The sequence below is a fragment of the Lissotriton helveticus genome, chromosome 7 (genome assembly GCF_964261635.1).
Source record: "Lissotriton helveticus chromosome 7, aLisHel1.1, whole genome shotgun sequence".
NCBI classification, from domain to species: domain Eukaryota; kingdom Metazoa; phylum Chordata; class Amphibia; order Caudata; family Salamandridae; genus Lissotriton; species Lissotriton helveticus.
In genome coordinates this window covers 1828034994-1828050158 of record NC_136068.1, presented here as the reverse complement: position 1 = coordinate 1828050158, position 15165 = coordinate 1828034994, and the positions used below count along the sequence as shown (strand labels likewise).

The following is a 15165-nucleotide window of genomic DNA, read 5'->3' as shown; positions in this document are numbered from 1 at the left end:
GGTTTCCTGTCTTTAGACCAGAATGGTCGGCACCAGACTTGTTGTGTGCGGTCTGTTAGAAAAGAGGTAATCCAGGCTAGAGGGGTGCCACAAATCCCCATCTCTCGGAGTCTGTTCAAGAGGATGGCATGGGAGACCGTGTCGAAGGCTGCGGACAAGTCGAGGAGCACGAGCATGGCTACCTCTCCCCGGTCCACAGTCTCCCGCACGGTCTCCGCCACCTCCAGAAGTGCAGTCTCCGTGCTATAACCGGTCCTAAAGCCGGATTGCGAATCATGTAGCAAATCATTGCTTTCGAAATAGTCCGAAAGTTGTTCTTGGACTATTTTTTCCAAAATTTTGGCAGGTTTCGGTAGCAAAGATATCGGGCGATAGTTACTAAGAACAACAGGATCTGCCTCAGCCTTTTTTAAAAGAGGGATGAGGATTGCCTGCTTCCAGGTCTCCGGAAACTGGCCTGATACGAGAGAGGAGTTCCATATCGATAGAAGGGGTTGTATAATCGCCGGAGCAACTGTAGAGAAAACTTGAGCAGGCATAGGGTCTAAGGGTGAGCCTGATTTACATAATTGAAGTTTGTTCATTGCCATGTTTAGGGTAATGGGTTTGAACGCCCCAAGCCTAGTGACCTTGGGCATGAGATCGACTGGGGGTGGGCCCTCTGTGTGCGGGTGGTTCGCTACATTAAAAGAAGCATAAATGAGAGTAATTTTCTCGTGAAAGAAATTAGATAATTTATCACAAAGTTCTTGACAAGGTTCTGTTTTATGCAGAAGGGCAGCGGGGTTGGTGAAATCTTTCACCACTTGAAAGAGTACCTTGGCCGAATTGTCTGCAGATTTAATTTTACTGGCAAAGTATTCACTCATGGTAATTTGTTTGAGTTTGTGAAAAATGTTTAGTGCCCCTCTGTACGTTATTTTGGCGGCTGGATCATAGGAGCGGCGCCAGAGGCGTTCAAGCCTTTTGCATTTACTTTTTTCATCCCGCAACAGCTGGGAGAACCAGGGAGCAGAAGGCTTGGTTCTGGCTGAGGAGAGGACAGTGAGGGGGGCAATGTTTTCAATGGCCGTAGTGAGGTATTGATTCAAATTAACAATGTCCTCATTAATGTTCGTAGAGGGTTGCCATTTGAGTTTGGCTAGAGCAGGCTCAAGCTCCTCCAACGTTACTTTGAACCACTTTCTTCCCGTCCTCTCTATCCTACAGACCGGGGTCGCAGTAGGTGGGAGTTTAAGATTAAAAGGAATAGTGAAGTGGTCAGACCAGGTCACGGGGAGCGGGGCTAAGATGGAAAGGCCAGGTAGATTCGTAAAAATAAGGTCTAACGTGTGACCGGCCGTATGTGTGGGACCCACTACTTTCTGAAGAAGGTTGATGCCCTCCATGGTTTCTACCAAGGAGCAGGCCTTAGCACAGTTACTGTCGTCAGCATGTACATTAAAATCCCCCAGGACAGTAAAGTGCGGGTGTTTTAATGAGAGGTCAGCTAAGATCGTGAGTAGTACCACCTAGCTGTAAGCAGGCGATGGTAAAGGCGCTAATAAAAAAACCAGGCCTCGATCCCGCGGACCTGTCAAACTTTCGTCCCATCTCTTTACTGGCGGGCCTAAGCAAGATCGCTGAGAAATGCGTCAACCGGCAGCTATCACTTTACCTTGAGTCCAATTACCTGCTGCCACGGTCTCAAACGGGCTTTCGTCCCGGGCAGGGAACTGTCTCTGCCCTAATCGCCATGGTGGAGGAGGCCAGATGCATCTTAGATTCAGGAGGATCTGCGGCTGTGGTCCTCCTGGATCTAAGCGCTGCATTCGATACTGTGGACCATCGTATCCTGATTCAACGTCTGGCCGAGATGGGAGTGAGGGACGTGGCTCTCAAGTGGCTCACCTCATATCTGAGCGGGCGGGTCTATCAGGTCTGCGAAGGCAACACTAGATCTGAGCCTATGTCGGTGTCAGTGTGGAGTCCCGCAGGGCTCATCTTTGAGCCCTACGCTTTTAACGTTTACATGGCCCCACTGGAGGAGGTGGTTTCACCCTTCGGGGTGAAAATAGTGACCTACGCAGACGACACACAATTGGTCGTCTCGCTGTCTCTCTCAGAAAGTCATGGTGAAAAGTTTGCCTCCTGTTTATCAGGCATTATGTCCTGGATGTCAGGCTCCCGACTAAAACTCAATGGCACCAAGACGGAGCTGATGCTCCTGGGCAACTCGGTTACCTCTCTCCCAAAAACCATGTGGCCCCCCTGTCTGGGTGCCCCCGGGTGCCCCCACCCCCTCCCTCCCCAAAGGATGCAATAAAAAGCCTGGGGGTCTGGTTCGAGCCGGAGCTGTCAATGGGAACACAGGCCAAAAGGGTTGCGGGGACCTGTTATGGCCTGCTCCGATTAGTGCGGAAAATTCTACCGCTACTCCCGCCCAACTCCAGGAAACTTCTGGTGCAGGGGCTCATTCTATCTAGGCTAGATTATAGCAACGCCCTATTCCTGGCGGCCCCAGAGTCAACCCTCAATACGCTCCAAAGAGTCCAGAACGCGGCTGCCAGGCTGCTCACCGGATCGGCAAAAAGATCTTCTGCCAAACCTGCCCTTAAGGCCCTTCACTGGCTGCCGATCCGAGCAAGAGTGAAGTTCAAGTCCCTCTGCATTGTGTTCAGATCACTTCAGGGCGTCGGCCCCCCTATCCTGAGGTACTTGATCCGCCCTTACAAGTCGTTGCGCTCCCTTCGGTCCGACCATGGCAATCTGGTGACAATTCCGAGATTGAAGAGGGCACGGTCTGGTGGCCGCCGGTTTTCCGTTAATGCCGGTCAGCTGTGGAATGCCCTCCCAGTTGCGATTCGGAAGGAACCAAGTCTGGGGAAATTTCGGAAAGCCCGGAAAACCCACTTATTCCCACTTGACGTCTGACTTTTTGGTGCATGCTGTTAGTAGCTTTGTGTTTCTTTTAGCGCTGGGATTCTCTAAGGCAGCCATGCGCTCTACAAATCAATTTTCATTTCATTTAATTCATTTCACAAACACACAATCCGACACAGCAGGCAGGGTGAGGAATGACTTAAAATGAAGGGTACACAAACACACAATCCGACACAGCAGGCAGGGTGAGGAATGACTTAAAATGAAGGGTACACAAACACACAATCCAACACAACAGGCAGGGTGAGTAATGACTTAAAATGAAGGGTACACAAACACACAATCCAACACAACAGGCAGGGTGAGGAATGCACATTAAAGAAAACAAATGTACAACGAAGGAGAGAGAACTTCCAAGAGGGGCCTGAGATTGAAAGTATTAGTTCTGAAAGTTTCTTTGGAAGAGAAGAGGTTAGAGGTCTTAGAAGTTATGAGAGTCTTAAAGTCATGAGACTTTGAAGGCGCGGTGTGACTGCCCGCAGAGCAGAGACCGCCAGCGCGGGTATGAGACAGCACGAAGCTGCCAGAAACCTCCTGAGAGGGGCTGGATACTGTCAGCTGAGGCAGCGCACAGCAAGAGACTGCCAGGAAACAACTGGGGCCGGAGACTGCCAGCGGGTATCGAGCTGAGGGTGCAAGGGTGGGGGGTGCGGGGAGGGGGGCTGAGCCTGACACCTGAGACCACCGTCGAGGCCAGCAAAGGTCTCACGATCCTTAGAAATGTGTCTGCCCCAAAACACTGCAGGAGTTGCTGAATGTCCTCTCTCCTGCAGGACAGTGGGGTCTCCTCTCTCTCCCGCAGGACAGTGAGGTGTCCGTGTTTAGGGGGGTGACGCCCAGCTCCCTTCATTAGGCGTGCAGACTCAGCCATGCCTTCGGCCACTTCACAGTCCGTGCGGTGCTCTTGTCAGGCCTCAGGCCACCCAGTGCCCACCTGGAACTGGTCTGGCCCAGAGCCAAGGAGCAGGTAAAAGATCCCCCTCCCCTCATCCATTCTGGGGGGTGTCAGAAACCACACATGCGCACTTCACGGTCAGTTCTAAATGGGTTTGGGGGAGTGAGAGGGTACGAGGTAGCCATGGAGGGGAGGCCCCTGTGTTTTGGACTACCGTACACCCTCAGGGCTGCAATACATACTTAGGAACACAGCACATGGGTTCCCACGCTCTCGTGCAGCCAATCAGCGTGGGGGTTTGAGGCCCAGTCATGACATACCACATGAACTGACAGTGGGGGGCCGGAGGGAAGTTTCTCCTGAGGGCGAAGGTTGCAGCCTGTACCCCACTTCTATAATCGGCTGCCACCAATGCTTATTGCTTAGGAGAGTGGTGGCCAGTCAGAGTGGCACTATCCAAGCAGGTTAAAAGGAGTACCACTTTGGGTATGACCATCCATGTACAAGCAAACACCAGTGACCAGGCCTGCACGAGCGATAGATTGGGCAACATTTGGGCGCAGCGCCTGGGACCTTCGACCCTACAAGTACGCAGAACGGGCAGAGCACTTTGTTACCTGTGTTTTCCTGTTTAAAAACCTCGGGGTGCGGGCACCATGCACCGATGACCACTGAGATGATTTGACGAGGATCACACAAACAAGGAAGTGGGGGCGCCGGGATGAGAATGCCGAGCTCGTCCCACGTGACGGTTTAGTGCGCTCTGGAGGGGGCGGGACACATACGGGGGCCTCTTCCGATGTCCCTGCCAAAGGTGTGCAGGGAGAAATGCTGAGCGACCTTCTCTTCGACTGCTGGATGAGTCACACGGGGAAACCACCCGGTGCGGGCTGGAGATTCCGGGCTCTAGCCCTGTTGGAGGGGACGGGGGAGGGGACGGGCTGCAGATTCCGGGCCTCTGGGAGGGGAGCGGATACAGCCAGGCGCGCAGGGCTGCCCCACCCTTCACGTTCCCTGCCCCTAGCTAGGGACTAGGCGGTCCGCTGAACTTGCTGCTTTCACTTTCGATGTGTGTTGTCATTTCCTGGAAAAGAAGAGGTTGACGAGAAGAGAAAAGGGGCAGAAGTGCGGGGTAAGGAGGGGGAGAGAGAGACAGAGACAGGGTGAGAGAGCAAGGTACACAGAGAGAGGTGCAGAAGAGACAAGCAGACGTTACACACAGAGGTGCCGGGACAGTTCAAGCAGAGAGACCCCGAAGGCTGAGACAGCAGGACAGCCCCTTCGTGCAAAAGCAGGTAAGTGTCTAGCCACCGCGCCCAGACAGGGCTTTAGGAGGGGCGGGTCCTGTCGGAACTCAGACCCTGCAGTAATTAACAAGCATTATGCAATGCAACAAGTCTCGCATTTACTCCAGTTTCAGCTATTGGTATTGTAAATGATAATGCCTTTTATTTATGTTTTGGTTTTTGAAACCTAAATAAAACGCATTGTCATTCATAATGCCAGTAACTTAAAATCGCGTAAAATCGCGTAAAAGTGAGACCTATTGTATTGCAAATACGTGGTTGTCTGTGGATTTCAGTGATACTCAGACCGATTCGCACAAGATTTACAAGCCCCTTGCGCCACTTTTGCTTCACTTCTCCCATGTTAAATTGACGCAAAAGTGGCGCAAGGGGCTTGTAAATCTGCCCCATGGAGTCTTTCATCAAATGCAGAATAGCAGGTCACCCTCATGTGGCAGACACTCCAGCATTTTGCAAACTTGCCGCTAAATTGAAGTCCCGCTGCCCCCGCGTACTTAAACAAAGTTGTCACGAAAAATTTAACCAGCAGCGCTTCTTCCCGACCCCGCCGCGCCTCTTGTTATTCTCTTGCGCCAGTGTTGTCATTAACTGATGCTTTCCCCTTGGATTTGATGTGCTGCATGTCTCAAGCAATCCGTGGCGTTGGCCCCAGAGCACTTTTTAATTTCCCAGCATGCATTGGCCTCTTCCTGCCCGGGCAGCCATAGGACGAGCAGTGATAAACTTCATGTTTCCCAGGGAGAGAGACCTGGCTTCTCCTGGCCGCCAGATTACGGGAACTGCTCCGAGAAGAGAGGACGGACGCCCTCAAGGCGCTTGTATTATTTATTCTCCTTTCTGCGCAATCGCCGACACACCAGACGTAAACTGAACTCATTCTGAACTATAGGCTTGTGTTGAAAAGCGCTGTGTCCGTGTTTCAGTACAAAATGAAGCCAAATGGCCGATTTTAAAATAATTATGTTTAAAGGTTTCATATTTCAAAGCAGCTCTCAAGGACTGTGCGTGGCAGGTACACAGTGAGTCCTGGAAAAATAGGTGCAGAGAATTATAGAGTGCTTATATATGGGCCAGAGCAGGGCACAAGTCTTATAAAAAGATGGGGGGGGGGGAATGATAGTATGCAAATGACCTCGTGGCATCACGTGCTAAACGTGTCCTGGTGTCTGAAATTTACACCAGGACACGTTCAGCATATTTCAGTGGGCCCAGGCTTCTTGGCAGGGGGGACGGCGTCCACCCTGTGAAAGGAGTGGGGGGACGCCGTCCACCAGCGTGGACCCTGACTCGAGCCCTGGGCCAGAGCCAGGGTTCGGGGTGGGGGTGGTGGGGAGTCTGAGGGGGTGGAGGATGATTTAAGGACAACAGGAAGAGGGAGAACAATGCCTGCAGAAAAGAAAACGTGCAGAGTGTAGTAGTGTGGGGCCCTAGGCCCACATGGTAGAAGAACTGCGACACATGGACACCAGTGGTACGTGGGTTAGTGAGTCCCGAGTACGTGCGCTCGGCTCTTTTTATTAGCTGTGTCACGTGGTCTCGTGACATCAGTGGTGGGTGGGTGTTAGGTGTACATTACATGGTTAACCCTTAACAGTGTCAGCTAGGACACTACATTCCTCCCAAACTTTAATAAAAATTAAGGAAAGGCCCAAAGTCCGAGCCTGTGGGAGGAAGTACATAAATATACAGTAATTACAAATTTACAGTGAGTCTCTTCAGCTGCTTGCTTGATGACGGTGATGGGAATTGCTGCTGAGACTATTTCTTCTTGGCTCGACGTCCTGGTTCTCGGTGGGCGTGTTCTTCTTTGCTTGCGCCGTGGACGTGTGGTGGTCAGTCCACGGAGATCTTACTTTTGAGGATGACGTCAAACAGGATGACCAGAAGTTAGACTTGGATGGGGTTGTCTTCAGCTGGTCCGTCGGTTTCTTCACTGTAGGCAGCTTGGCTTCACTTTTCAAAGGGTGGAGTGTTCGAAGGACATTCTTCTCACTAGGACGCCCCTCTCGCGGGTGTTCTCCTGCCACGAGATATCACCGGAGGCCCTTTTACCAGGTTTCCACTGGACCAGGTATTCTTCCACAGCGTTGCTCCAACTCCACAGTCTGCGTGTGAATGGAGGAGACGATGAGGGTACTACCTCACAAAGTCCGTAGCTCCACCTGAAGGGTAGTTGTTGTCTCTTGCCTTTGCGCACAAGTTCCTCATCTTCCCGGGACATGCAGGTTAGACGGCGATGGACTCATCTCTCGTGTTGGGACCCTCTGCCACCGGTGTCCCTGAGGCCTTTGCCCCTTGGATCTCCACGGGCTGGTGTGGATTGGTCAGTGTTCCTTGTTCAGGACATCTGAGCTCCCTCAGCTTCCAGATTTCCGCTCAATCCCAAAGGTGGGTGTTGCCAATGGTCCAGCCTGTGCTCTCCTACCGTCCACGGGTCGTCGGGGTCTTGTGAATAGGTGCCTGTTCTGTTCTTGGTGCTATCAGTGTTCTCCAGGACGTGCGGGTCACTGTACACGATGTTGTAGTGTGTCACCTCTTCTTCTTCTTGTAGGTGTGTGGACTTGTTACACCTCTCTTCACCTTTTCCAGAAGTTGTTGATGATGGCGTCGTGCCACATGACTTCTTCAGTTCTCTTCTTCATGGCATCGTGCCACTCTTCTCCTTTTCATGACACAGTGCGGTCACCTTTCTTCCTTCGTCTTGCTGACCAGGCTTCTTCAAGCAGCGTGCACTCCGCCTGTTTCCATCTGGTCTTGTCCTGTCTTTAGGACACTGTCTTCTCTCCACTCTTCGGTGACTGGACCGGTCATTACGATCTTCTCTATTGCCTCCTATGACTTCCAGTTACTCTTGGTGTTGCGTCCGTCTCTCCGGGTCTTCTGATCTCTCGGTTTACGGACGTCTTCTGGCAGGACATATTCATCCTGACTTGGCAGAATTTCTTCTTTCATTTCTGGCGATCATTTTGGGTGATCGGCTTTAGTTTGGGCGCCCCTCTGGCTTGTCGGATCATCCTTTTTCCTGGGCGATCTTCTTTGCTACCAGATGGGGTGGACAGCTTGCTCTTCGTGAGTCTTCTTGCTATCCGCGACCGTTGGGATCGCTATTGGTTCTGCTGCAGTGCTTTTGCGTTGGCGCAGTTTCTCCTGCGCTCTTGGTGTGCTCTGCTTTTCCCGGAGGGTTAGCTTCACCTCTCCATGGACCTTCTCCAGTGGATGCACTTCTCGTGCTCGCTTCTGGTGAGGTTCTTTAGCTTCTTGGGGCGTTCACCTTGCTTGGTTGTTTCGCCTCCTTTTGGCTGCGGGGTAACTTTGCGTTACTCTTCCGGTGCACGTCAGTGTGCAGTGTAGTGGCAAGTTCTTGCTTCACTTGGTACCGTCGTGATACATCTTCAGTGTAGCTTTGTTCCTTGCGGTTCATTTGGTTCTTTGGCGTTGTCGCTTTTCTCCTTGCGTGTCGCACTTTTCTTCTTCACCCTTGGGTACTTGCCTCGAACGTCTTCTGGTGCTTTGGGTGTGGCTTCCTTACTTTCAGGTGCTGTCTTGTACTGTCCGCGTCCGGGGTACACTGGCGCTCTTCCAGTTGGTTGCCTTTGGATCTTGCTGCTTGCGGTAGACGTTTCTGACTTTCCCTCGACGTCCAGCGTGAGGTTGTCTTCTGCGATTTCGGTGAGCACCTGTGGCCACAGGCGTCACTTCTGCAGTAGTGATGGGTCTCCGTCTTGATCCGCGTTGCTGCAGGCTTGCTTTCCCTGTTTGTGCTTCCTTTCTTTGTGCTTGGAGTCCCAGGCTTGCTTGCAGGACCTGTTGATGTCAGGAGTGTGCAGGAGGGGGCTGGAGTCACTGCTGGGCAGAGGTAAGTCCCATCACTTTTCTCTTTTGTTCTGGGAGGCAGTGGGGCTGCAGTGCATGCGGGCTTTCCTTGCTGCGGGTTGAACACAGAGGGGGGTTGCCGGTAATTCTCTCCTCAGCCTGCAGATTGTTTGGGCTGCCTGTGGGGGAGAAGATGAGGGCGTGTTTCACTCTGTTGCCCCTCACCATGTGCTTCGGAGGCTCCGGTCGGCTGGAGTAGCTCCTCTTCTGCTGCGGGCCTCCCTGGGATGTCTCTTCACTTTAGCAGCCTTTCTGCTGCTTGTGTTTGGGGGCACACGTAGTCAGGCACCGCTCCGCCTTAAAGCCGGCGAGCCCCTTCCACAAATGCTGCCATGCTCGCGGTCTTCTTTTCTTCTCTCTGCCTCTCCTCCGCCCAGCCTCGGTTCCTCACACAGCACGGGACGGAGAAGGTAGCAGGCTGCGCGCCACTTCTAGTCTCCCTACCGCAGCCTCACTGGTGGTGCCGCGAGGGAGTCGGCTCTGTCCTAGTGAGCCTGGTGCTTCACTGGTACCGGTGGGGCAGGCTTCTCCCTAATGCGGCTAGGCTCCGCTTCAAAGGGGGTGCCTCGCAGCTCTCCTTCAGGTTCATTCCCGCCGTCGCAGCCACTCTCTCCACACGCTGCGCGGCGGGGAAACGCTGCAGGCAGGCCGCGGGTGGGCTCCGCCGGCGCTGCTGTATATATCACTAATTGTCGCGGCAATGTCTATGCGGGTGGGCACCGCGTCAGTTTGTTCATACGGGGGTCACCTCGCAGGCCGCGGGTAGGCTCCGCTGGCGCTGCTTTGTTCAGTGTATGTTGTTGGGCACCATGGCCACACAGGTAGGCTCCGCTGGCAGCCTGCAGCGCCTCGCCGCACTTCACACGCTGCGGGCATTTTTCTTCACCCCGCCGCCGCACTTCTCACACGCTGCGCGGCGGGGACGCAGCAGGCAGGCCGCGGATGGGCTCCGCTGGTCTGCCGTTAATTACAGTCAATTCTCGGCTGCTTCACGCCCGGCAGGGCGCCTGACCATGCAGGTGGGCTCCGCCAGAGTTTAATCACAGGGGGGATCGCTCCTGGCATACGCGACCCCCCAGGGGCATTCACAGTCCCCGGGCTCACCTCCGGCCTACGGGCCTGTCTTCTCCTGCGGCCGTGGCGAGTGGGCTCCGCCCGGTCAGCGCTCCGCTCCGGTGGGGATCACTGCTGCTGCGGCCGGCTCGGGTGGGCTTCGGTCGGTCCGCTTGGGGCACAGTTGCGGCCGGTGCAGGTGGGCTCTGTCCGGTCCGCTTTTCTCCTTTGACTCGGCCCGGGGCACGGCACACGCCCCACGGGCCTCTCGCCGAAGGTCACTTGCTGGTGGGGGGGGTTTGCTCATGGAACGAGCAGCATTCCCCTTCTTTTTCCCCCCCAACGTTAATGCTGGTGCACGCATGGGCACCGGCTCCGCCTCGTCGCCATTGTAGTAGTGTGGGGTCCTAGGCCCACATGGTAGAAGAACTGCGACACATGGACACCAGTGGTACGTGGGTTAGTGAGTCCCGAGCACGTGCGCTCGGCTCTTTTTATTAGCTGTGTCACGTGGTCTCGTGACATCAGTGGTGGGTGGGTGTTAGGTGTACATTACATGGTTAACCCTTAACAGTGTCAGCTAGGACACTACACAGAGGTAGCCAGAGAGAAGATTGTGGAATTATCATGCAGACTGGCCAGCATAAAATCTGGAGCTGGGCCTTCACTGACTCCTAATTCAAGTGTGCAAACGTATTCAAAAGGGAAAGGCACGGGTGACAACGAGGAGGTTTGCTATTGTCTGACTTTTTAAGCATCATCGCTTCTTCACTGGCCGCTTCAGTACTCATTGGTTTTCAAGTCCGCTTTTCTGCTAATTTCTTAATGAGAAGTGCTGGGTTAGAGGATAATCAGTGTTTTTAAGTGAAAGGACAACCAGATATGGGACAACAAAGTGGCACAAAAATCCAACAAAAAACACAAATTGTATGGTGCCAAATTTCTACTTTTGGTGCTGCAAAATTTGCCCATCAATGCCGCAATCTCCTGGGGGGAGCTCTTATTAGGAAGCTCTTAAGAATTGCAAGTTAACCACTCTGGAGGAACGCCCCAACCTTTTCCAGTCCTTTTCAGCTCTAAATAATAAACATTAACCAACATGGACGGTCCGTAAAGTATGATTACTTCGTATTTACGGGACAACATTCACAGTTCACGCTGCGGGGGCACACTATGATCTGTGCTGCCTCACAACTATCAAATGCCATACCTGGTACTTAGGTGTGGCCTCATCCTTCTCTTCCTCGGGGACTCAGTCGAGGTGCACCTTCAGAGAGACGCAATGGTAGCCGTGTCGGATTTTGCCTTCGTAGGACGTCTTCCCTTTCAATTCCAACACCCGGTACAGGTCTGTCTGTCATACCGAAGTACTGCCCGCAGCGCTCAATGAGTCCAGGCATGTTGGCTTGAAACTACCAGATGGCATAGAGAGCGAGGAAGCTAGCTTTACTATCGGAGTGTCACCCTGCACGTTGCGGACCTGTCTCTGCTCAGCAGGTGAAGTCTGCCGGACCACTAAAACAACACTCTTGCAGGACATCCCTATGGATGTCAACACTAAAACATATTTTGTGCAAAACCCTTCGACGTCCTCCCTACGTCAAAGCAAGTCTGCATATCGCAGGCGTCGACATAGCTGGTGAATGAAATACAGCATAACTGCTATAAAGTAAGCGCAAGACTTTCTAAAAGTATATAGAACAAGCCAAACCCAACATAATGATGGTAAGCAGCTAGTTTATGCAGGCTATTGTATTTAACGTGCTTCGCTTACAATTAGCGGGCCAAAGCCTATGAGATTACGGCTGCCACTATCCCAGCTGTTTCGAAAGTGAAAGCGGGCATGAGCTGCTAAATGCAAGCGAAGCACGTCGTCGCGCCTAATGGAGAAACTCGATAAAGAAAATAGTACATGCCCTGTGTAACAACCAAGTGAAGGGGCCAGTAGCCATGGGAGGATACAAACAATGACATGGCCATACTGAGGAAGGACTAACAAGCCCATTACGGAATCAGAAGACAGTAATTACGAAGGATACAGACACAAGCCAATGACCAATTTATGCGGGGGCCTGGGCGGGGCTTCTCTCCCATTCTGAAGTACAACAGATCATCGCCAGAGCAGCTCTTGCACGCTGACTCTACCTAAAAATTGACGTTGAAACGGGTACCTGTCAGGCCCTCGGTTTATATTACCTCCTCGTCAGCCCTCCCCGTCCCAGTCCTAACTACATGAGCATAGCTCCTCCCACCAGAAACTCCCAAGCAACTTGAAACCCATCCCTTCCCTCCAGGCCACACCCATACCCTGAGGCATATAACCCTGTGACCTGCCAATCAACAACCTGTTTGTTTTTTCTGCGGAATCACTTCCGAGCAGTCTTCGTCGAGGGGGGCACTGGAATTGGCCTCCTATCTAAGGTGAGTGTGGAACGGGATGCTAAGCGCCCGTTTTTAACCCCTATTGTGCCTGTTTTTCTTTTACCTTGTGGGCATTTGCTTTGAGTCCCTGCTGTAGCGGGACCGTGGGGTTGGGGGTCCTGACTGCCTGCTGTGGGGTGGTGACTCCCTGCTGCAGCCTCCCCTCTTCCGGGTTCGTTCCCTGCTCTAGCCGGTACACCCGGGGAGGGAGGGGGGGTGTGTGGCTGGCTTTTTCAGCGCGCCGAGGGCGTGCCGGATTGGCTTCTCTGTCTGTAACTCTCGGGGCTCGTTTCTTCGAGCCCGTGTTTTTCCCCTTTTTCTTTATGCTTCCTGCAATCCTTGGTGGAGCCTGGGGTTGCGGGGAGGGGGGGGGACTGCCTTTGTTTGGTCCGTGGGGGCCCAATATTTAGGTTCAGTCCGACTTTGTTGTTTGTTTCCTGGGTTAGTGTTCTCTTCCCCGCATTTCTGTTGTTGGAGCTCCCTCTGCTGGCGGTCCAATTTTGCTTTATTGCCGTTTTTTACTGGAGGGATTTGCATGGGGCTTGATTTCGTGTCTTGGCCTCTTGCTGCTCTGCTGTGGAGTTCTGCTGGGGAGTTGGGGAGTTCTTACCTCTGGGTTCACTGGTTCCTGGGACGGGGTCTTCTGGGTTTCTTTGTATCCTTACAGTTGGGCCCTGTTCAGTCTTTTCCTTTTGTAGTTTGGTAGTCTTCTCTGATAGGGCGGTTTGAAGGCCGGCCTTCGGTCCTGTGTAGGGAATGGCTCCAGGTCTAGGTGGCTTTCCCTGGTTGGCCCTTGGGGATTTTTGCTTTGAAACCCGGTGGTTTCCCTGGTGTCCCGTTTGTTGCGGAGTTGCTTCCTTCAGAAGCCTGTCATTCGGTCCTTTGCTCCTAGTTGGGATCTGCCTCTGGTTTTGGGGGCTTTGCAGGGGGCTCCCTTTGAACCTCTGCTGGAGGTGTCTTTGAGGTTTCTGACGATCAAGGTGCTGTTCCTGGTGGCTATTACGTCGGCTAGGCGGATTGGGGAGTTGGGCTCCTTGCTTTGTTCGGCCCCTTTTTTACGTTTCTTTCCTGATCGGGTGGTACTGCGGCCTGATCCTTCCTTTGTTCCCAAGGTCCCTTCCTCTTTTCACTGCTCTGCGGATCTGGTTTTGCCTGTTTTATGTCCTGATCCTCTTTCAGAGGTTGAGGTGCGGCTGCACTGTTTGGATGTTCGGGGGGCTCTTGAGATCTATTTGTTGCGTACTGGGCCGTTTCGTAAGGTGGAATCCCTTTTTGTGACCTTTGGCCTGGCTGGTCAGGGTCTTAAGCCTTCTGGGGCTACCCTCAGTCGTTGGCTACGATGGGCTGTGGGTGCTGCGTATGAGGCCTGTGGTGTGTTGGCTCCAGGGTCTGTTCAGGGAAGGTCGACTCGGGGGGTGGCGGCTTCCTGGGCTTGTTTTCAGGGGGCTTCCATGGCTGAAATCTGCAGGGCTGCTACCTGGAGTTCTCCGCACACCTTTATGTCCCATTATCGTTTAGTGGTTGGGGGGACTGATTCTGCTGGGTTTGGGGACGCTGTGTTGCGTTCTACTCCGGTGGTGTGACTTTCTGTGCTTTAATAAAGTCTGTTTTTTGCTACTGAGTGAAGCCGATTATTGCTTTGGTATCTGCTCATGTAGTTAGGACTGGGACGGGGAGGGCTGACGAGGAGGTAATGACCGGTTACTCACCGGTAATATTCATTACTCCGAGTCGTAGCCCTCCCCGTCCCAGTCCAGGTTCCCATCCCTCCCTCCCTGTTTCGGCTTCTTGTGCTTGTTGGGTACAGGTTGTTGATTGGCAGGTCACAGGGTTATATGCCTCAGGGTATGGGTGTGGCCTGGAGGGAAGGGATGGGTTTCAAGTTGCTTGGGAGTTTCTGGTGGGAGGAGCTATGCTCATGTAGTTAGGACTGGGACGGGGAGGGCTACGACTCGGAGTAATGAATATTACCGGTGAGTAACCGGTCATCATTAACTTTACAGGCAAAAGCACTGGTTGAGTTCCCAACAGTGACTGTAAACCCTCTTAGGTGATGCGGCCCCTGCTTATATTTCACGTTTTACTACACTCTGCATTCCTTAAGAGTGAATGCTTTTTCATATTTTGTAGTATGGTAGTTTTTTTTTCATTCAACATATATCTTTTGTACAGTGCAGGTCGTGGGTGGGTGTTTATGGTGGGGCACAACTGAGAGCTCTTGACCTGAGGCTGAGAAGAGCATGAGTTTCTCGCACTGCTGTCAGTGGGTCATAGAGTCATTCAGCGTACAGGCACATCCAATCCTTGGCCTCTCTGCAGTGTGATGGCCACACATGCAACAACTGATTCTATGGAAAAGCGTGTGAAGGAGATACAGAGCAGGGCTGGTGGAGAAGTGGCAGAGATTAAGAGAGAGAGGCGCAGAAGGAAACTCAACAGATGAGGCTGAAGAGGAAAGCGATGACGTAAGACCCACAAATAGAGTGTTGAATATTTTGGGAGAAAAGGGGCAGAAGATATAACAAAGCGCCTTGAAGGAGAGCTTGGGGGTGTCTGAGGCACCCCCAAGTCGACGCCCCAACCCCACACGGACCTTAAGATTGATTAATTCGCAATCTCTTAGTTTCACAATTAAAACATTTCAATGTTATTTATTTACTATAACATTATTGATTTTACTCACTTTTTTGACTA

The 15165-nt window shown here is 52.7% G+C and overlaps 2 protein-coding genes across 4 annotated transcripts in view; one reads left to right on the top strand and one right to left on the bottom strand.

Moving 5' to 3' along the window:
- Nucleotides 1-5841, bottom strand: part of LOC144770822 (guanylate-binding protein 3-like) — an 84582-nt gene extending 78741 nt beyond the window's left edge. Inside the window, exon 1 of one of the 3 annotated variants that reach the window (XM_078655595.1) lies at nt 5619-5841. The gene's annotated coding sequence lies outside the window, so the exon portion shown is untranslated. Of the gene's footprint in view, nt 1-4434; nt 5090-5618 lie in introns of those variants that run through there. The other 2 variants (XM_078655593.1, XM_078655594.1) reach the window with 2 other exon arrangements.
- LOC144770823 (guanylate-binding protein 3-like) overlaps nt 4894-15165 on the top strand; it is a 78399-nt gene continuing 68127 nt past the window's right edge. Inside the window, exon 1 of the mRNA XM_078655596.1 lies at nt 4894-5112. The gene's annotated coding sequence lies outside the window, so the exon portion shown is untranslated. The remainder of the gene's footprint in view (nt 5113-15165) is intronic.